Source organism: Phocoena phocoena, chromosome 16 (genome assembly GCF_963924675.1).
Source record: "Phocoena phocoena chromosome 16, mPhoPho1.1, whole genome shotgun sequence".
Classification (NCBI taxonomy): Eukaryota; Metazoa; Chordata; class Mammalia; order Artiodactyla; family Phocoenidae; genus Phocoena; species Phocoena phocoena.
In genome coordinates, this window is record NC_089234.1 from 9,648,922 (window position 1) to 9,671,620 (window position 22,699).

The 22,699-nt window shown below is 38.8% G+C and overlaps 1 protein-coding gene across 3 annotated transcripts in view; it reads left to right on the forward strand.

Moving 5' to 3' along the window:
- ATE1 (arginyltransferase 1) overlaps positions 1–22,699 on the forward strand; it is a 152,320-nt gene that overhangs the window by 24,688 nt on the left and 104,933 nt on the right. The window lies entirely within an intron of this gene.

The window sequence follows — 22,699 nt, forward strand, 5'->3', positions numbered from 1 at the left end:
CTGTGAAACTTCTGAAATTTATGAACAGAAAAGCTGAAAGGATACAGTGAACACCCACATACTGTTCACAAAGGTTCACTGGTTGTTAATAACTTTTGTGAAATTTGCTTTGTCATCTTTTCTTTACTGGAACCATTTGAAAGTAAGTTGTGGGTATTATAACACTTCACCTGTAAGTACTAAGCATGCATCTCCTAAAATAAGTATATTCTCATGTAACCACAATGTTTATCATTCCTAAAAAGTTAACAGAAATTTTATAACATCATAATCCATATTCAGATGTTCCCAATTATACCCAAAATACCTAGAAAGCTTTTTTTAGAAAAATACTAGATCCAGCAAGGTTCCTGCCTTGAATGAAGTATTATATTTATGGTGTGTTTATAATATGGCTGTTATGTTTCCTAGGTCTTTTTAAATGTTTTTCTTCCTCATGGCATATTTTACAAGAGTGTAGGCCACTTGTTTTTAGAATGTCCTTTATTCCGTATTTGTTCCTAGTGTTCAGATTCAGCCTACATGTTTTTAGGTGTAGGTGATATGTACTTTCTAAAAAAACCCTTTTATTGAAGTGTAGTTTCATACAGGAAAATGCACATAGGTGTTCAGATAGATGAATTTTCCTAAATTGGACTCACCCTTGTTCAGAGGCGCTCAGATCACGAAATTGACTACTGCCAGCCCCTCGGAGCCCCCTCTCGTCCTTTTCCCGTCACTGCCAGTACTTTTGTGACTTGTAAGACTGCAGATCAGTCTTGCCTGTTTTGTACCGCGAGTTGGATCACGTACTCTTTTGCTCGTGGTTTCTTTCGCTCAGCATTATATTGAGTGCAATTCATCTGTAATTTTGCGTGTTGTAGGTTGCTCAGTCTCATAGCTGTATACTGTTCTAGTTATGAATATACCATAATTTATCCATTTCTACTGTTAATGGGAATGTGAGCAACTCCTGGTTTGGGGCTACTGTGAATAGTGCTGCATGTGTACATCCTTTTACATGTCTGTTGGTAAATATATGGGCACGTTTCTGTTGGGTATACACCTAGGATAGAATTGCTGTCATTAGGTATGCAGATGTTCAACTTTTAGATATTGCCAGTTTTTTCTAGGGGTTAGGCCAGTTCTTTTTGTCCTGCTGTATCGTATCAGGCAGCACATAACGTCAGGCTGCCCTGTATTTGTGCTGCTAGGTCTGCTCACTTAGATGGATGGCAGCCATCAGATCTTTTTATTGTTAAGTGCCATTTTCACCTTTGTAATGAGATCTTTCCATTGTAAAGGCACATTACTCACTATTTAAAAAGTGAGCTGTGGGATGGTATTGGTATTTTGGAGAGATTTTGAAAAATCTCTGTCCCAGTCACCTATTGTCCAGTCATTTTATCATCTTTTGGTGTTTCTTGCCTGAATCAGTTATGGGAAGGTGGGAGGGGCTGCACAATGGTGAATTATCTAATTGTTTTATTTTCTTCTACATTTATTATCTGAAATTACGTATCTTCCGTAAAGAAGAGCTTTATCTTCATTTACCTCCCCTTCCCCCGCCCCCCATCATTTTTCCTTCTGGTATCACTGTGGGCTCATGGATTTAAAAATTTTTCGATTATAATCCATTGCTATCTTTTTTTTTTTAATGCTTAAATTGTACCAAATTTGGCCAGTAGGATTCCCCTCAAGGGAGTCTAAGTATTTATTCCCTTTTTATCTGGTTCAATAAGGTGTTCCAGAGTAATGTGTTTTTCTTCTTCCGGGTTTGGAATCAGCCTTTCTCCAGTGAGTCCTAGCTCCTTTTAGTGGAGAATGGTATTTTTGTGCCTAAATCAGGATGCTAGTTATGCTCTTTAGGTACATGACAGTGGCTTCTGAAAGTCCAGGCCAGTTATCTATCTTAAAGAATGTCCCACATTCTGTATTTGTCCGAATCTGTCCTCCTGGTCTAATTTAGCTTCTTTGTTGCCCAGATTTCCTGTAGACTGAAAATTAAGTCTAAACCTTGATTCAGGTTAAACAATTTTGACAAATATGCTTCATAGGTGATTTTGTGTATATCGTATCATGTCAGAAGTTATATAATAATGGGTTGTCCCAGTATTGATGCTAATTTCAAACACTAGGTTAAGGAGGTAATGTCTAGATGTCTTCATTGTAAGGATAAGATTTTCCCTGTGTTTAGCAAGTTATCTGTAGGAGAGTTACTTCTGCACAGATGAATGTCCCCTTCGTCAACAGCCTTTCATCTCGTGGTTTTAGTATCCACTGATGATCTTTGTTTGTTTGTTTTTGCGGTTGGCGGGCCTCTCACTGTTGTGGCCTCTCCCGTTGCGGAGCACAGGCTCCGGACGTGCAGGCTCAGCGGCCATGGCTCACGGGCCCAGCCGCTCCGTGGCACGTGGGATCTTCCGGGACCAGGGTACGAACCCTCGTCCCCTGCATCGGCAGGCGGACTCCCAACCACTGCGCCACCAGGGAAGCCCTGGAGTTGGCTTCTTAATTTAATTTTAGTTTTTAATAGGTGATACATTTACATAGTTCCAAAGACAAAACTACAGAAAGAGAGATTCACTTAGAGAAGTCCCCTTTGTATATCCCCTCTACCCTGTCCCCTGCCCTCTGGTAATAACCATTTTAATTAGTGTCTGGTGTTTTTTTTTTTTTTTTTTTTAATAAATAAATTTATTTTTGGCTGCGTTGGGTCTTCGGTGATGCACAAGGGCTTTCTCTAGTTGCGGCGAGCAGGGGCTACTCTTTGTTGCGGTGCGCGGGCTTCTCATCTCGGTGGTTTCTGTTGTTGCAGAGCACGGGTTCTAGGCACACGGCCTCAGTAATTGTGGCTCACGGGCTCTAGAGCACAGGCTCAGTAGTTGTGGCGCACAGGCTTAGATGCTCCACGGCATGTGGGATCTTCTCGGACCAGGGCTTGTACCCGTTCCCCCTGCACTAGCAGGCGGATTCCTAACCACTGCGCCACCAGGGAAGCCCCTAGTGTCTGGTTTATCCTTCTAGAGTTTTGTTTGTTTTTCCAAAAGTAAACAAATACATATGAATAAGCTTATTTTTCCTCCTTTCTTTCACCAAGAAGAACATTCTGCGTACACTCTTTGGCACCTTTCTTCTCTAAAAACATATCCTAGGGATTCCTCTCCTATGATATCATAGAGATCGCCCTCATTCTTTGTTTTTTCCACCACATATTTTTTCTTAAGTGGACATACGATAGTTTATTCAAGCAATCTCCTATTAAGATTGGCTTGTTTCTAATCTTTTGCTGTTATAGGTAGTATAATTTTGTCATTTTGCATTTGTGTGAAGGTGTACTTTTTTGCTTGATCTGACATAGTGCATCAAAAGACAAAAGCTCATAGAATTTTGCTGGATATTGCCGCACTTCCTCCACAGTTGTACTCCTCTGTGCTCCAGAGTATGAGAGTGCCTTTCTCCACAGCACCCCCAAAAGAGCGTGGTATCAAACTTTTGTGTTTTTTTTGTTTTTGTATCCTTGATTAATTTTTAAAGTATTGAAAAGATGTTAGGAAGAGTGTCTTATTTTGGATAACTTCTGTGATCATAGGCTGAAATGTGTATAAAGAATTTTGTTTTGTAGTTTACTTTATATAGTTTAATGAAACAGGTGAGAGACTGATGCTGGTGGTAACACAGAAGTGGAAGGGAGTAAGCAAAAAGGTTCTAAGGAGTGATGAAGATGACGTACTGTTATTATCCCTAATAACCAGGAATATTATTAACAACGTAAATTATGAGGCTTAAAAATGATCTTTCTAAGAGTATGCTTAATGACTCATAACACTTTTCTCAATGAGAATATGAATCTTCCTTGTTAAATTTAGTGACTGAATCCAGGTTATTGCCTTAATAAAATATTTAAGCAGTGAGAAATTAGACCCTGTCTGGTCTATAAGAAGTCTGCTTGCACTAAAGAGGCAGGCTTACATGCCCCTTTTCCTCCTCATTGCAGGATAAACATGTTATGTGATTTTGTGTTTATATGTGTGCGTATCATATCATAGTTGCATTGTTTTAGAATTAAAGGAAATTTGATTTAAATTTTAGAGAAATATATATTCCTATCTCTCCTTTTTATGTGAGGTCGAGTCTTTTACCTGAAACATAGTTAGGGGGTATAGAAAGTAAACCTGGCTTGAGTGATGTGCTCATAAGTCACTGTGTGGCAGTGTATTGGACGTGTCTAGTGTCATGCAGGGAGGGCCCTCTGGTGGCATCATTGTTACGTACCCTCTCTTCATTGCTGACCACCCCTGTGGCTAGGGTGAGGGCCTGGGCAGCAGCTCCCATGGGCTGTGACTCCTCTGACTTTATTCTTCTTCCATTGTGTTGACAAGAACCCTTCTTGAACTGTTTGTTCTGTGGCTTTGTTATCTGCAGTGGACACCTGCCTACTTTTAGTAAGTCCCTATTATAGGTCTGTACTACAAAGGATTTCCTTTTGTGAGCATGCCGTTCTCTATCTAATTAAACAGCCGAGGTTCTCAGGCTTCATGGTCACCCGCGTTCCGTGTTTTCATTTTCCCTTCTACTATGTCACACATTCACAAGTTAGTGACAAGAAAACATAATCATGGAAGATGAAAATAGTTTATCACCTGCTAGATGTCTTTGTCAACACTGGAGCCACTTTTCTGGCGTAGATTACAGAGCCCATCAACTCAGTTTCCGTTCAGATTGTTTAAAACACGGCAGTCTTTGAATCCATGGATGAAGATAGTGGAAGTGTTATCCTAGGCGACAAGTACTCAATTGAATAACGCCAGACAGTTATTCTCTATTTGTTTGTAGATAGTCATAACATTGACAATGTTACTTACCATTTACTGTTTTTTAAAGAAATCTTTAAAAGGCTTCTTTAAAAGAAAAAGATGAACAAACTTTGTTTTTTAGAGTAGTTTTAGGTTAAAAGGCTTTTTTGGAAAGAAGTTCACATGTTATTTGAAAGACATATCACTAGGATTAATAAATCTGAATTTTATATTTTTACTTTAATTTTCTAAAAAAAACTTTTAAATTGAAAGTTTCAAGCGTTCACAGGGTAGAGATAATAGTTTAGTGAACCCCCGTATGCCCATCGGTCAGCTTCGGCACTGTCAGCACTTAACCTTATTTCCCCTTGCCACTTTTTGTTTGTTGTCCCTGAAATTATGCTCTTTTACCTATACATACTTTAATTTCTCTTTGCTTATTCCATCAGGTGATCTTGTATAAATTTAAAAATTACAGTGATTGAGGTATTTCAGGCTACTGTGCTTTCCCAGAAAGCACTGTTTTCTAAACTGGTTCAGAGAATTTACTGTGAGAGACTCACATATCAGGAGACCTCTGCTTCTGAGGGATATTTATTTTGGGGAAAGTTATCTTATATTCAGGCATAAATGATTAGACAGTAAGTGTGGTAAAGAAAAGTTTGCCATGTGTCCCTTCTGACCCCATGGAGCAATGAAAGGAGGTGGTAGAATACCGGACTGTTGTCTCACTCCAGCCACCAGGTGGTGCTGTAGATCTGGAACAGGTTTGTTCCTTCATCCAGGCTCAGTCCTATCCCAGTGTGGGATGTGTGTTTACAGCCTATGAAGTATGGATAATGCTTTTCTTCTGCCATTTATAAGAATTAGTTTGCATTGAGGCATTGAATATGATAATTACAAGTGATTCTTTGCTTGTTAAAGATTTAAGTATTTTCTGGAACTTAACCTAGAGAAGCTTTCAGATTCATTTTTCCTTCTTAATAGCCTTACTCTATGTATATGAAAATATTGAATAACAACTTATATTTAGAAAATTATTCACTGTATCATGCTGACCTCTTCCTTCAATTATGTAAAGAAACCAGACAACCATGTATAGGATAGGCATATACTATTTTATAAATATCTGTCATAATTAACAGAATTTGAATGATGGCTAGGTGTGAGCATTTTGAAATTTTTAAGATACTTTTTAAGCCTATTTTCTTGAGTAAAGTAGAGGGCCTAGGCAATATTTGTACAGTTCAATAAAAAAAAAAAAAAAACACTTTTTATGAGCAGCTCCTAAGTAAGGGCACTTTTGTATTGTAGTCTGTCTTAAGGTATGTTGCATGACATTTGTTACTAATAGTAGTTAAATTACCAAGATTTAAAAATCATTTACTTAAATAAATTTAGAGGAGAGGCCACAGTTTTATCCTCATGATAATGTTAATTCTGAGGGAGATGCAAAGGGGTAGAGTTAAACTAATGCTGGGGACATTTTTTCTTAAAGTTTCTTTTGGTTAATAATTTCCACAACTTGTCTCAGATCATAAAATCGTAGTGTCATACAACGTTAGAGACGGAAGGACCTTTGTGATTGTGTAGATGGTATAGATTCACTTCTCTTACTTAGAGAATTAATTTGTCTAAGATAATATGGGTGGTTAGTGGCAGAGCAATGATTCCAAATTTACGTGCTTTACACTAGACCGTGGTGGTGTCATTTGAAGACGTAAAAGTGGGCCTAAATAGTTAACATAGAATAACTGACATCAGTGAATGAAATGTTCAACATAAGCAAATTTTCCAAATAACTGAAGCATTTTTATTGTTAAAATTTTATGTCCAAATGTATTGTGTTCTTCCCTGCCTTCTCACACAGAATACTGAGCAGGACTTGTCTTGATAATGACTTGCATATTCCCTCAGGAGTGTTCTGCTCTTACAGTACTTCTGTGTACCACATGCCCTCAGACTACTGCTTTTTTCTGTAAAGTTACTCTTTTCATCTTTTTTTTTTTTTTGTGGTACGCGGGCCTCTCACTGTTGTGGCCTCTCCCGTTGCGGAGCGCAGGCTCAGCGGCCATGGCTCACAGGCCCAGCCGCCCCGCGGCATGTAGGATCTTCCCGGACCGGGGCACAAACCCACGTCCCCCGCATCGGCAGGCGGACTCTCAACTACTGCGCCACCAGGGAAGCCCTTTGCTCTTCTTTTTGCTGTCAGTTTTTACTGTGTTAGTTTGTCTGGTTTTGGCATTCTTGCCTTTTCTAATTTGTGGTTTCTTAATGTGTTTGTTAAAATATTTATTGAGCATATACTGTGTGCTGGGTAGTGTCCGAGTGGCATTTGCTACAGTTAGCAAATGAGTGGATAAATCAGATGAAGATCCCGTGCTCTTGTGGAGCTCACATTCTCGGGTGGGAAGGAGTGGCCAGAGATAGTCATTAAAGAGTGAGCACCCTGGGGGCTTCCCTGGTGGCGCAGTGGTTGGGAGTCCGCCTGCCGATGTGGGGGGCATGGGTTCGTGCCCCAGTCTGGGGGGATCCCACATGCCATGGAGCAGCTGGGCCCGTGAGCCATGGCCGCTGAGCCTGCGCGTCCGGAGCCTGTGCTCCGCAACGGGAGAGGCCAGGGCAGTGAGAGGCCCGCGTACCGCAAAAAAACCAAGAGTAAGCACACTGAATGAGCAAATTACCCAGTAGTGTTAAATGTTAAGGAAGAGAAGAGCAGATGTAAAGGGAGGAGTGGCTGTATTAGTTACTGGCTTGGAAACTAGATCACCAAGTTTATTGTTTGTAAAGTAATAGTCAAGGGGAAAATGGCAAAGGGAGTTGGAGGGATTCTTTTGCGAGTTGGGAACATAAGCATTAGGACATGCCTTCTTGAGTCCTCATTTTAACCTTTATTGCTTTCTTCTGGGATTTGAATGTCTGAAATTCTAGAGTAGTTTGATAATTGACCTCTCGCTAAGGTATAACAATATAACAGTAACCATTATAGTTAATATGTACATATTTATATTGTCTTCTGGAAGCTGAGGAATGAGACAGTCAAGCAGGATGTTTGGTGTCAGATGGAACGTGTGGCATGAAGTGGACGTTGATACTTGATTAACCAGCTGCAGAAGGAGAGATGAGCCCTGTGATAAACGATCTGGTTTGAACAGTGCGAAGATGACACCAGTACTAGTAGACAGCGCTTGTGTGTTTATAATTCTAGACATTTTGGGTAAGAATACCAATGACAGGAAGGCTGAGTAGCATCACGTGTGACGTGTGGACTCTGACCAGGCACTCTTGCCTTAACTCTCATCTTTTCCACTTATTACCTGTGTGGCTTTGAGCAGGTTCCTGCTCCCTCTGCTTTCCGCTCTTCAGGTTCCTCATTTGTAAACTTGGGGGGAACATCACATGGGGTTTGTTGTGAGGATAAGTCAAGGTAAAGGTGCTTGGCTAAATAATCTTTGACTAAACTTGAGATGGTAGGATGGGGATGATGATAAACCATTAGGAAGCATCAGAGACACCAAGGTCAGGGGCAAACAAGTGATACTTCTGGTCCATCCAGCCAACATTTGCAAATTAAATTATATTTTTCTTTGTTGTTTGTTTTTCCATTTAATTCTTATATCTGTTTGACTTAAAAGATCTTACATGTTTTAAATTTTAATATTAAATTAGAATCAGTTCTTTCAAAGGAAAAACGTAATAATACTCAAAACCATTCAGTTTGGTTCATCAACATGTGATTTTAGTCTTTAAAATACTATTATACCACATAAAATCTATAAAACGTGTCATTTGGTGAAGCTATATATGTATATTTCTCAATCGCTTTGCTTAGAACTGGAAACAAAGGAACTGTGGATGTTCCTGTGCCTTAACTCTGGTGATGGAGCTTCTTGCTTATTCTGTGACTAGATCTCTCCTTTTGAAAAATTAGCTATATTGTATTAAACTACCATAATCTGTGGTATACTTTGTGCTCGTAAACCAACTTATAAAATACTCTGTCAGAGTCAGAAGGAATATACACTTCCGAGTGCCAGGAATGGAGTAGATGCCTAGTGAACATTCATTGAATGAATGGGCAACTGAGTTGACTATTTTTAAGAAACAGCTGGATGGAAGCAACCTAAATGCCTATCGACAGACGAATGGATAAAGAAGATGTGGTACATATATACAATATTATATTTTTATGAATATAATATTCATAAGTAATATGTAATTCATAAGTTCATAAGTAATTCATAAGTAATATGAATATTACTCAGCCATAAAAAGGAACAAAATTGAGTCATTTGTTGCGACGTGGATGGATCTAGAGACTGTCATACAGAGTGAACTAAGTCACAAAGAGGAAAACAAATATCGTATATTAACGCATGTATGTGGAACCTAGAAAAATGGTACAGATGAACTGGTTTGCAGGGCAGAAGTTGAGACACAGATGTAGAGAACAAACGTATGGATGGACACCAAGGGGGGAAAACCCCGGTGGGATGGGGATGGTGGTGTGCTGAATTGGGCGATTGGGATTGACATGTATACACTGATGTGTATAAAATGGATGACTAATAAGACCCTGCAGTATAAACAAACAAACAGACAAACAAAAGAAACAGCTGGAGGGCTTCCTTGGTGGTGCAGTGATTAAGAATCCACCTGCCAACGCAGGGGACACAGGTTCGAGCCCTGGTTTAGAAAGATCCCACATGCCATGGAGCAGCTAAGCCCGTGTGCCACAACTACTGAGCCTGCACTCTAGAACCCACGAGCCACAACTGCTGAGCCCACGCGCCGCAACTACTGAAGCCCGCGCACCTAGAGCCCCTGCTCCGCAACAAGAGAAGCCCACGCACTGCAACAAAGAGTAGCCCCCGCTCGCTGAAACTAGAGAAAGCCCACACGCAGCAACAAAGACCCAACGCAGCCAAAAATAAATAAAAATAAATACATTTTAAAAAAATGTATTTTCCATTTGCCAAATGGAAAACTGCAAGAAAGAAAATAGCATTCTTGAAACTTGTGACGTGAAGCCAAAGGAAAATTCATGTGATGTCAAAGCTCTTGACAGTAGTCCTTCTATAAGAAGTAAAAGCTGAGAGAGTGTTGAGAAATTGACCCCTATGAGTTAAGCACATTTTAGTGAGTGCAAAGCTAGTGTGCTAGGGATCATCTTGTTGTGGGCACCATTGCCGTTTGTCTTTAGTTTTTGTATTTTAGGTCTGCTTTTTCCATTAAGCCTGAGGAGCTTCAAGTTTTAAAATGACCTCCTGGTAATGACTTGACAAGTGAACAGTGCCACCTATTGAGGACTGGCCTAAACAAGGAAAGTTTGTGTTTTTGCCGTGGAAATTCACATGATATGCCAAATAAGTTTAGCTAACTGCTTGCATGATTAAAAAGCAGTTGATTTGCTTCTAGTCAGTAGTTAATTATAAAAGTAAATATATACATTATATATGTGATTTTTAAAATCCAGAATATGTAAATGTGTAAAAAAGTAGGGGATATATTTGTGTAGGTCTGTAAATATTGTCTGTAAAATAACATACATGTTGGCTTTTCTGCGACAGTCATTCTAGAAATAGCTCAAAGTTTTACACGTGGAACGGCTCCCATGTTTCTTTCTCCTGGGCTGTGGAGGAATGTGATTCTTCTATTCAACCAATCATATAAATATTTAATTCCTTGCGTGTTCCAGTCACTGTGGTAGGTCATGGGGTTGCATAGATGAATAAGACACGGTCCTCTGCACATTTTAAAAAATGAAAAACTTCTTTTCATAAGTTTGCATTAATGTTTAAAATGTTAAAATCCCAATAATATTAAAGAGTAATGGAAATATATGTTACCTGGCATGATGTAGAGATATTTGATCTTGCCTGGGATCACTTGGTCTGATAAGTATGCAAGCAGTACCTATAACCATTATTCATGTGTTAATATAATCGAGTATTTTCAATAATAATTAAATTGCTGATAATATATTCAATTTCTTAGTACTTTGACTAGAGAGCTTTTTTTTTTTTTTTTTTTTTTTTTTTTTTTTGCTGTACGCGGGCCTCTCACTGTTGTGTTTTCTCCCGTTGCGGAGCACAGGCTCTGGACGCGCAGGCTCAGCGGCCATGGCTCACGGGCCCAGCCGCTCCGCGGCATGTGGGATCTTCCCGGACCGGGGCACGAACCCGTGTCCCCTGCATCGGCAGGCGGACTCTCAACCACTGCGCCACCAGGGAAGCCCGACTAGAGTGCTTTTAAAATAAATTTTGTTTTGACTGTGCTCTCCTGCTAAGAGACTTTATTTCTAAGTTTTGTGGTATTTTCTGCTTATCCCTAATTCATGTCATTCAGATTTTTGGAAGACACCCAGTTTTTCAAGGTCAATTTGGATTCTTTTACCAACTTAGTGCCATTTAAGTGATACCTAGTTTTGTCCTCAGTAATCTTTTGAGTAGTTGCTCCTCAAAAATAATACTGGAAGTTTCCCTGCAGGAAATTAAAGGAGTGTATTGAGGACATAGGTGGTCCTGAGGAGAGCTGATGAGAAGGGCACAGGCTGTTTCTTCACAGATACCAGCTCTTGGTTACTGGTGACTGCTTCTCTCTGTTTGTGGCATCTCACCTCGACCAAATGACACAATTTTGCAAAGTAGCCAGGGGCCATGAAGACACATAGGGGAAAAGAGCAAAATATGGATATTCACTTATTCGTTTATGAATTGATTAATCCAATTCACAAATGAATGAATGCATCTAGGCATTTAAGCAGCAAATATTCGTTGAGTCCCTACTATGTGCCAGGCATCATTTTAGACTCTGGGTAGTGAACAAGAGAGAAACGTTCTCAACCTCAGGGAGATTATATGCTAGTGAGGAGGATGAATAAACAAGTAAGTATGCAGTATAGTGTCAGTATAGTACATGCTAACAGGAAGAGTGAAGAAGTGGTGAGGGACAGAGGTGGTGGCGATAATTATATGAAGACGTCAGGAGAGGCTCTGAGGAGAGGGGCTGCTTGGCAGACACCTGGATGGAGAGCATGCATCTGTGCGTTTCTTTGGGAGGTACATTTCAGGCATGACATGTTCACAGAACAGCAGGAACATTGGTGAGGCTGGAAAACAAGGCGTGGCACATCTCCTTTCTTATCTGTGTCGCTTATGAGTGTTTTGTTTTTTTAATCTCTTTCTTTTTGCCATTCATTGGCTGATTTTCATTATCATAAAAATTTATGTTTTGTTGTAGACTTGTTACTTTGTTTACTTGTTACCCGAACACCTACATATCACCACATTTTAGTGTTGTTTTATAACACTGAGACTTGGTATCTTTGGGCTTTATTGCCTCCTTGGTGAATTCTGATTAATGGTTGTGTTTAGTCAATGATATAGTGAAGGGAAACATGGATTGGAAAAAGCTTCTAGGTTCTAATCCTAGTTTTGTTGCTAACTGACTGTAAACTAATGTAACATTTCTGGACCTCAGTTTATCTAGATGTAAACTAAAGCTGTTGGACTAGATAACTGCCAGGATTCCTCTTAACTGTAAAATTCTCTTGTTTCAGTGATTTTTAGGAAAAATCCCCAGGAGAAATACAATAGTTTTTTTTCTTTTTATTTCCTTTTTTAAAATTAAGGTGTGCAAATCTTGGATGTACAGCTTATTGAATTTTCACATATGTATGTACTCTTTTGGGAACTTTCTGGAATTAAAAAATATATATTTTCCATCCACGGTTGGTTGAATCTATGGATACGGAACTTGGAGGGCTGCCTGTATAAGTATATTCCAAATACCTTTCCCAATCTGGAAATACCTATACTCAATACCTAAGAAAATATTATTTTTAGAAAAATGCAATTTTAAAGTGTTTCCATTTTGTTGCATTCTTTTTTTAAGTTTATTTGTTTTTGGCTGCGTTGGATTTTCGTGGCTGCGTGTGGGCTTTCTCTAGTCGTGGTGAGCAGGGGCTACTCTTCACTGCAGTGCGTGGGCTTCTCCTTGCGGTGGCTTTTCTTGTTGCGGAGCACCGGCTCTAGGCGCGTGGGCTTCAGTAGTTGTGGATTGCGGACTCCAGAGCACAGGCTCAGTAGTTGTGGCACACGGGCTTAGTTGCTCCGTGGCATGTGGGATCTTTTCGTACCAGGGATTGAACTGTGTCCCCTGCATTGGCAGGCAGATTCTTATCCACTGCGCCACCAGGCAAGTCCTTCCATTTTGTTGCATTTTTGAACACAGTTTATAGATTAAGAAAGCAACAGATTTAAGGATTTCTCTTATTACATAAAAGTTTGGTCCCAATGTTGACTTTAAAGAAATCCTAAGGTACTTTTTCTTTTAAACACACTTCTGAAATAATTTCCACACTTCTTATGAGATATTTTAATATTTTGGGCTGGTCCTTAACTTATTTGATGTTGTAAACAGGCAGGTCTTTAGGTCATAGGGTCCCGTGACAGAATGATTCTCCCATTAGAGAAGCAAACAGGTCAGTTCTCAGCACATGATGTCACCAGCACTTGAGTCTTTCCTTAGTGGGTATTCCTTTTGGTGACTTTGCCAAGAACTCCTTTTCTTTGCATTTCGATGTGAACTCTGTTCATGGTGATTTTGTTCACTGCTGGTAATGTTGAAAAGCAACAAAATTCTTTTAGATTCTGTTATCTTTGAGTATAGCTCTTCAAGCTATAGAATTAGGGCATTGTTTTCTAGATTTATAGATTCATGTTTCAAACTTAACCTTTTAATTTTAGAAACAGGAACACCAAAGTTGGAGGTAGTAAATAATAAGTTCAAATGTATACTATTTGTGTTCATAGATACAGAGCCACTGTTTATAAAATACACAGTTATTATAGTGAACACATGAGGTAGGTGTTAGTGAGTGACTTCATTATAGCCCAGATCCCTATTGCTGTTAGAAATTGGGGAGAGCATTGCAAGGAGTAAAAGAATACGCACTGAAGTAGCTCACTAATTAGGATGTGCATCAGCAAACTGGACTCAACACTATGAGCAAAACATTATAGCTCGCTCTGTGGTTAGCGTTACGGACTTTTGTGATTCTGGGCCGATGTTAATCTTTAAAGAGGCATTTGTTACAGTTCCTTCCATGGTGTGGGCTTGAGCATTAGTCCCTTCACCAATCCAAAGTGCTAAATATTGCAAGGATCCCCTTGAGGGATATTATTGGGTAGGGACCATGACTTTTAAAGGGGGGAAGAAGAGCCATTGATTCATTGATAGTTTATATTAGATTTTTCTGACACTGTAAACAGCCATACTGAGTATTTTCAGTGAGCATTTCTATTAAGTATAGATTGGGGAAAATGATTCAGAGTTGGCAGGGGCCAGTGTTTCTTAGAATGAGTTTTGTGGAATATTGGTTCTGTGGAATGTTAATAAATGTTACATGAAATTAAAACCCAACCAACCAACAAACAGATCTCTTTGGTTATGAAACTTTGGAAAGCACTAGATTAAATGAAATTGAAGGGTTTTTTTTTGTTTTTCTAACTATATTGGGATATAGTTATGTAATGTTGTGTACCTTGAAGGTGTACAACATATTCATTTGATATAGGTACGTTGCAATATTGTTACCACCATAGAGTTAGCCAACACTTCGATCATGTCACATAATTAGCATTTCTCTTTTGTGGTGAGAACATTCAAGACTTACTCTCTTAACAACTTTCAAGTATATAGTACAGTATTGTTCTCTGTAATCACAGTGCTGTGCTTTAGATCCCCAGAACTTATTCATCTTCTAGGGTTTTTTGTTTGACTGTGGGAATTCTCAGGGCCTGTAATTTGTCAGTATACCTTGTACTTCTCTAAGATGAAGGGGAAGTGAGACAGCAATAGTATGCAGCATTTCCCAAACTTATTGGGCCATGGAATCATTTTTTAGAGAGTGTTTTGGGAACTTGACATGCCCCAGGATACCACCGGTGAAAGTGATTAGGCTGAAATCATTTTGTAGATAGAAAACTAAGACCTAAATAATGTAAGTACTCAAGTAGCTAGAGCTGGTGAGGTTCCAGACTAATTCTTAGATCACTGTTCTTTCTATCAGCAAAAAAGGAGATTTAATGGCTCAGAAGACATAGGTTTAAATATGTTAGAGTGTAAATTAGGTTTTCATTGTCATCTTTTAAGATTTATTGAAGCTTAATGTCCTGTCCAAGGTTCTGGGTCTAACCAAAAAAGGTAGTACAAGCGGTCATTTCTTTCAGCTGCATTGCTAACAAACGGAATAGGGAATAGATGTAAAAATGAATTTACAGAATTACCTGAATCAGCTCTTTTTACTAAAATTAGGATAAACAGGGTCTTAGTTCTCAAACCTTAGTTTTGACTTGCTATTAAGTACAGATTTAATTTTCATTCTGTTGATGACTTTTTAAATGGGGTGGGGAGAGAGTTTAACTTAATGTAATTTAGACTCATAATTAAAGCTTCCAAAATCTAGATAGAAAATTGGGAGATTGGGATTGACATATATATACTACTGATACTATGTATAAAGTAGATAACTAGTGAGAACCTACTGTATAGCACAGGGAACTCTATAGTCAGTGCTCTGTGCTGACCTAAATGAGAAGGAAATCCATAAAAGAGTGGATATATGTATACATTCACTTTGCTGTAAACTAACACAATATTGTAAAGCGACTATACTCCTTAATATTTTACATTGAGGTATGATTTAGGTTGATTATTATAAAATTTTAAATAAATTTAGATTATAGACTAATGTTAGATTAGTTAATTATTAGATTAATTATTAGATTATAGACTAATGCAGTCAGACTTGTCGTCTAACAGTTTGTAAGAAAGTACATGTACCAGGGTGAAAGGCTAGGGGAACAGGACCAGCAGAAGCATTTGTTAGTGCAGGGAGATTCTGGGTAATCCATATGAGCCGTTATAAGGCTTAGAATTCCACTCTGACAAATAGGTATACCTCACTGATGTTCTTTGGTTTAGGGGAAAAAATTGTGGCTTATCTTGAAAAAATGCTGTTGGGTGTTCCTTCTGCTTTATATAGGAATTTAACATGGCTCCTTATTAAATAGAAAAGGCATTTCAGGAATATATTAGCTTAAATTACTTATGTGTTGAATATTTTACATTACAAAGATAAGGGGTTGATAATAGTTTTACTGGGATATTTTGACAAGATTGGTAGCGTGTATTCTTCTCTACTGTTTATTCCCCCACCCCACCCTGCCCCCAGCAACTGGCATGGTTAATAACAAGTCTTGGAAAAAGAATTTAGCGATTATAACTGACAGGAGGTTTAACTACAATTTTGTGTTCTTGGAAAACTTTAGAAAATTTTGGTAAGCATTAGGTACTTCTCTGAAAGGAATGAGAAGGTATTATGAGACAGGCTACTGATGATGAATAGAATAATGGTACTAGGAGGGGTGAGTAAGAATGCTGCAAGAGAAGCAAGGTCAGTAAGTGACTATATAGCAATAGCATTGATCTGTGTGTATCCCTTTTCTCTTTTTATTTTTTATTAATTTTTTAAAATTAATAAATTTATTTATGGCTGCGCTGGGTCTTCGCTGCTGCACGCGGGCTTTCTCTAGTTGCGGCGAGCGGAGGCTACTCTTTGTTGTGCTGCATGCGGGCTTCTCGTTGCGGTGGCTTCTCTTGTTGCGGAGCACGGGTGCTAGGTACACGGGCTTCAGTAGTTTTGGCTCGCAGGCTCTAGAACGCAGGCTCAGTAGTTGTGGCACACAACTTAGTTGCTTCGCGGCACGTGGGATCTTCCCGGCCCAGGGCTCGAACCTGTGTCCCCTGCATTGGCAGGTGGATTCTTAACCACTGCACCACCAGGGAAGCCCCTCTTTTTATTTTCTTCCAGTTTTATTGAAAAATAATTGACATACAGCACTGTATAAGTTTAAGGTGTACAGCATAATGATTTGACTGACAACATCATGAAATGATGATCTTAATAAGCTTAATGACCATCCATCATCTCATAAAGATACAAAATTAAACAAATAGAAAAAAATTTTTTCCTTGCAGTGAGAACTCTTAGGATTTACTCTATTGAAAACTTTCATATATAGCATATAGCAGTGTTAATTATGTTTATCATGTTGTGCGTTACAACTCTAGTCCTTACTTATCTTATAACTGGAAGTTTGTACGTTTCTTGTTTTTTTTTTTTGCTGTAGGCGGGCCTCTCACTGTTGTGGCCTCTCCCGTTGCGGAGCACAGGCTCCGGACGTGCAGGCTCAGTGGCCATGGCTCACGGGGCCAGCCGCTCCACAGCATGTGGGATCCTCCCGGACTGGGGCACGAACCCGCGTCCCCTGCATCGGCAGGCGGACTCTCAACCACTGCGCCACCAGGGGAGCCCAGAAGTTTGTACTTTTTAACTGCCTTCATCCAGTTTCCCTTCCCCCCACCTCTGCCTCTGGTAACCACAAATCTGATCTCTTTTTCTGTTTGTTTGTTAGTTTTTGAAGTATAATTGACCTACAATACTGTGTTAGTTCCTGTTAGCACAACATGTGATTTGATATTTTTATGCATTTCCAAATGACCACCATGATAATTCTAGTTATGGTCTGTCACTTGTACAAAGGTGTCACACTGTTACTGACTGTATTCCACACACTGTACATTTCATGCCTGTGACTCATTTATTTTGCAACCGCAAGTTTGTACCTCCCTCACCTCTCCTCCCTCCATGTTCCTCCCCTCTGGCAACCAACTGTTTGTTCTCTGTATCTATAACTTTTTCTGTTTATGTTTGTTCATTTGTTTTAGGTTCCACATATAAGTGAAATCATACTGTATTTGTCTTTCTCTGACTTCTCTCACTTATCATAATACCCTCTAAGTCCATCCATTTGTTGCAAATGGCAAGATTTCATTTTATTTTAATTAAGGCTGCACAGCTTGTGGGATCTTAGTTTGAAAGATGGAAAGGGATTGAAATATTTCATTTTTTATGGCTAAGTAATATTCCATTGTGTGGGGACTTCCCTGGCAGTACAGTGGTTAAGATTTCGTGTTTCTACCGTAGGGGGCGCAGGTTCAATCCTTGGTCAGGGAGCTAAGATTCCACATGCTGCACGGTGTGGCCAAGAAAAAAAAAAAAAAAAAATCCATTGTGTGTGTGTGTGTGTGTGTACCACATTGCCCTATCTGTTCATCTGTTAATGGGCACTTAGGTTGCTTCCATATCTTGGCTATTGTAAATAACGCTACAGTGAACATATGGGTGCATATATCTTTTTGAATTAGTGTTTTCTTATGATAAACACCCAGGAGTGGAATTGCTAGATTGGATGGTACTTCTATTTTTAATTGTTTGAGGAATCTCCATACTATTTTCCATTGTCACTGCACCAGTTTACATTCCCACCAACAGTGCACGTGGGTTCCCGTTTTGCCACATCCTTGCCAGCACTTGTTGTTTGTTGTATTTTTTATAATAGCCATTTCAGGTGTGAGGTGAGATCTCATGGTGGTTTTGATTTGCATTTCCCTGATGATTAGTGATGTTGAGCATCTTTTCATGTGCCTGTTGTCCATCTATATGTCTTCTTTGGAAAAATGTCATTTCAGGTCCTTTGCCCATTTCTTAATCAGGGTATTTCTTTTTTTGATGTTGAATTGTATATTTTGGGTGGCAACCCTGTATCAGATATATTGTTTGCAAATATCTTCTCCCATTCAGTAGGTGGCCTTTTCGCTTTGTTGATAGTTTCCTTCTCTGTGCAAAAAGCTTTTTAGTTTGATGTAGTCCTATTTGTTTATTTTTGCTTTTATTTCCCTTGCCTGAGGAGACATACCAAAAATATATTACTAAGACTGATGTCAAAGAATGTACTGCTTGTGTTTTCTTCTAGAAGTTTTGTGGTTTCAGATCTTACATTTAAATTTAAGTCTTTACATAGAGAAGAGACTTGTGGTTGCCAGGGCAGGGGGCGCGGTGGGAGGGGGAAGGACTGGCAGTGTGGGATTAGCAGTTGCAAACTAGTATATAGAGGATGGATAAACAGCAGGGTCCTACTGTATGGCACAGGGAACTGTATTCAGTATCCTATGATAAACCATAATGGAAAAGAATATGAAAAGAATATATATAATATGTATAACTGAATCACTGCTATACAGCAGAAATTAACACAACATTGTAAATCAACTATACTTCATAAAATATTTTAAAAAATAAATTTAAGTCTTTAATCCATTTAAAATTTATTTTTGTGCATGATGTGAGAGAGTAGTCCAGTTGGATTTTTTTACATGCAGCTGTCCAGTTTTCCCAACACAGTTCATTGAGGAGACTGTCTTTTCCCCATTGTATATTCTTGCCTTCTTGCCTCCTTTGTTGTAGCTTTATCTTTAATTTTTGCCATTTTAAGTATGGTGTGTCTTTGTATGGTCTTCTTTGGGTTGATCCTGTTTGGGCTGTCTGTGCTTCCTGGACTTGGATATCTGATTCCTTTTCCAGGTTAGGGAAGTTTTCAGCTATTATGTACTGACATATGTCCTCTGCGCCTCTCTCTGTCTCTCTCTGTCTCTCTCTGTCTCTCTCTCTCTCTCTCTCTCTTCTCCTTCTGGGACCCCTACAAATGAGAATGTTAGGGCATGTGATGCTGTTACAGAGGTCTCTTAAACTGTCCTCATTTCTTTTTTTTTCTTCTTTTTCCTGTTTAGCTTTGGTGATTTCCACTGTTTATCGTCCAACTTGCCCATCTCTTCCTCTGTATCATCTGATCTACTGTTGATTCCTTATAGTGTATTACCGTTATTATTTTTTAAAATATTTATTTATTTGGCTGCGCCGGGTCTTAGTTGCGACACGTGGGATCTTCCTTGCAGCATGTTTAGTTGTGGCAAGTGAGCTCTTTTAGTTGTGGCATGTGGACTCTTAGTTGGGGCACACGGGATCTAGTTCCCTGACCAGGGATTGACCCCCGGGCCCCTTGCATTGGCAGCCTGGAGTCTTACCCACTGGACCACCGGGGAAGTCCCATAGTGTATTATTTATTTCAGTTATTGTACACTTCACCTCTGTTTGGTTCTTTTTTATATTTTCTCTTTGTTAAAAACATCTGACTCCTCACTCTGTTCATCCATTCTTCTCCCGAGTTCTTTGAGCATCTTTATGATCATCACCTTGAACTCCTTATCAGATAGATTGCTTATCTCTACTTCACTTACTTCTTCTTCTGGGGTTTTATCTTGTTCCTTTGTTTGAAACATATTCCTCTGTCACCTGATTTGCTGTTTTTATTTTTATGTATTTGGCAGGTTGGTTACATTTTCCTCCTCCTCCAGATACAGCAAGGGAGACACCCTTACAAAATATTTCCATTACTAATGTAAATGTTTTCTTGCAAAGGGGCAACTCCTACTTGGTTTTCAGAGTTTTCCCGAATTCTGCTGTTTCTTAGAAAATAACCAGTTTAAGATAATATTCCAAAGAGACACATTTTGGGGTGGCAAATTCTGCTCCCCTACATTATAGCAGGCTTTACTTTTTTTTAGAGAAGTTTTAGATTCACAGCAGAATTGAGCCATTTTTGGTACTGATCTAACATCACTGTGGTATTTGTTAAAAGGTGTCTATTTCTGTTATCAATTTCAGTGTATATACAAATTGTATTTTGCAATTATATTTGCTGTTTTATGATTATTGTTTTTCAAAGTATTACCTTCTTTGTGACTGAATATAATATGCATCATTTCATTATGAAAAAATTTACTCAGTAATTAACTGAAGGGAAAGTAGCAGTGGGTTTTTCTGGTCCACTGAAGTAGACAAAGCCTTTCTCAGCCTTTTTCGTGTCCTGTGAGTAGGATAGTGAGTGTGGGCCTTGTGATTTGTTCTGTTTTACTGCTTTGCTGACTGAGAACTGTATTTATGTGTTTCATGTTTTGGCAGCTTCAAACAGGAAGAGAATTTTTAGGTCTGTTTTGAAAAAAACTGTGACAGGAATGTTACATATGTACATGACAAAGATGTATGTAAATTATTGGAGCTTCAAGGAGAGACAATAGTTTTCTTGGAGAGTATATGCTACTCTATCATTATTTGAAGTGACTTCTGTCAGATGAAAAATTAATCAGTCCAGTCAAACTAAGAAAGAAATGGAAAATTTTATTCAAGCTAAACTGAGGATTATAACCTGGGAAGAGCCTCTCAGAAAGCTCCAAGAACTGTTCTGCCCGTTAGAAGTCAAAGCACAATTACAGAAGTTTTTTGACACAGGAGCCTGTACATTAAATGATGTATTATTGACTTACACAATCCAGATCTGCAAGTACAAAGAGCTGGGTTGTGTGACCCCTTACAAGATCAAGATGGAATGTTCTCTTTTAAGGAGTTGTCTTATTGGTGCTGGGAGAACGTTGCGCTTTATTGTTGAGGAGGTTCGGTGGATGCATAACGCAGATACACAGTGTACATTAAGGGGAGAGAGGAGGCCAAAGGACAGAGAAAAGTTTTTTATGTTTAAAATTTTCTTGTCTTGCCATAAAACATGAATTTTATTTCACACTTCCATCATAATTGATGCATTAAGTACGGCGGGACCAGGAGTGCTTTGAAATTCTAATGCAGCAGGTGTAATATAGTGAGCAGGCACATGCTGGAGAAAAGCACGGAGGCCCTACAGGAGCGCGCTTCTCATTTCAAATTAAACGTGCACCATGCCTCATTTCTCTCCTCTAGTAAAGCTGGGTAGTCTTTCAAGTGTTACTTTTTATTCTTGGGAGGAAGGGCAGAGATTGTTTATGTTAGGCTAATGTAAAAAGAATCCAAGACCACAAAGGTTGCACTTTAAATTTCAATAGAATTATGTGCTTCATATCAGCATTATGAAATTTTAAAATTTGGTGTATCTTGCACTTTCAGAAGTTTCTCCTCTAACAGTTAATATAATTGAATTGCATATTAATATCATTTAAATTAAGAAAAACTTACAGTGCCTTTATTTTAGTATACCCTGTCATCTAAGGCCTAGATGATACTTACTAGTTAATTAATTATGTGGCTTCGGTATGCACTAGTAGTCTTTTAGGAAAATATTTGCTTTAGTTTTGGGGGGAGGAAGTGTCTGATATATTTTTTAAACTTTATTATGAAAACTTTAAACATTCACAAAGCAGAGAGAATTGTATAATGAGTCCTCATATATTCATCTCCTGTCCTCACTAGTTTAATATAATGACTCTTCTTGTTTTATCTGTGCATTCCCCACCATTACTTTCCTCCCAACCCCCCAGTGGTTTTGAAGGAAATCCCAGACATCATGTAATTTCATTGAGAAATATTTCAATGTGTACCTCTAAAAGCGAATCAAATTATTTGTATTCCCAGTGAGTACTAGCGAGCTTTGTGTGGAGAGGAAGTTCCAGAGTGCTTGGAAACAGACCTGCCTTTGCATTTTATTGTAGTTAATTTGTATTCAGTAAGATCCAGAGTTTACATTACTTGGCTTTTTTTTTATTATTACAATACATCCCAAAGGATTTGAAGTGTTGATTTTGTAAATAACATCTAAGAAAACATTATGAATTACCATCATGAATATGTATGAAGCAATGTGACAGTCCTCATTTCAGAGCTAATCTGCGATTGCTTTGTCATTTTTCATGGCTCCTCCCCAGCTCCAAAATTAGTTTCTTTATTTAAATGCTGAGAAACAGTCAGCATGTAACACTTATTTTCAGATGAAATTTATAAGGCTCTATTTGTGTCAGAGAAAGAGAGAGCAGAGAGAAAAAATACGCATATGGGGCTGAAAAAAAGAGGAAGGGGCAGAACAGTGTAAACATCACAGGCTGGGTACCAGAGAAGTAGCTTCCCCTTTCCTTCCCTCTTACCCACCCAACCTCCTCTCTTGGTCTTGACTTTTTAATTTCTCTCTTTTCTTGGT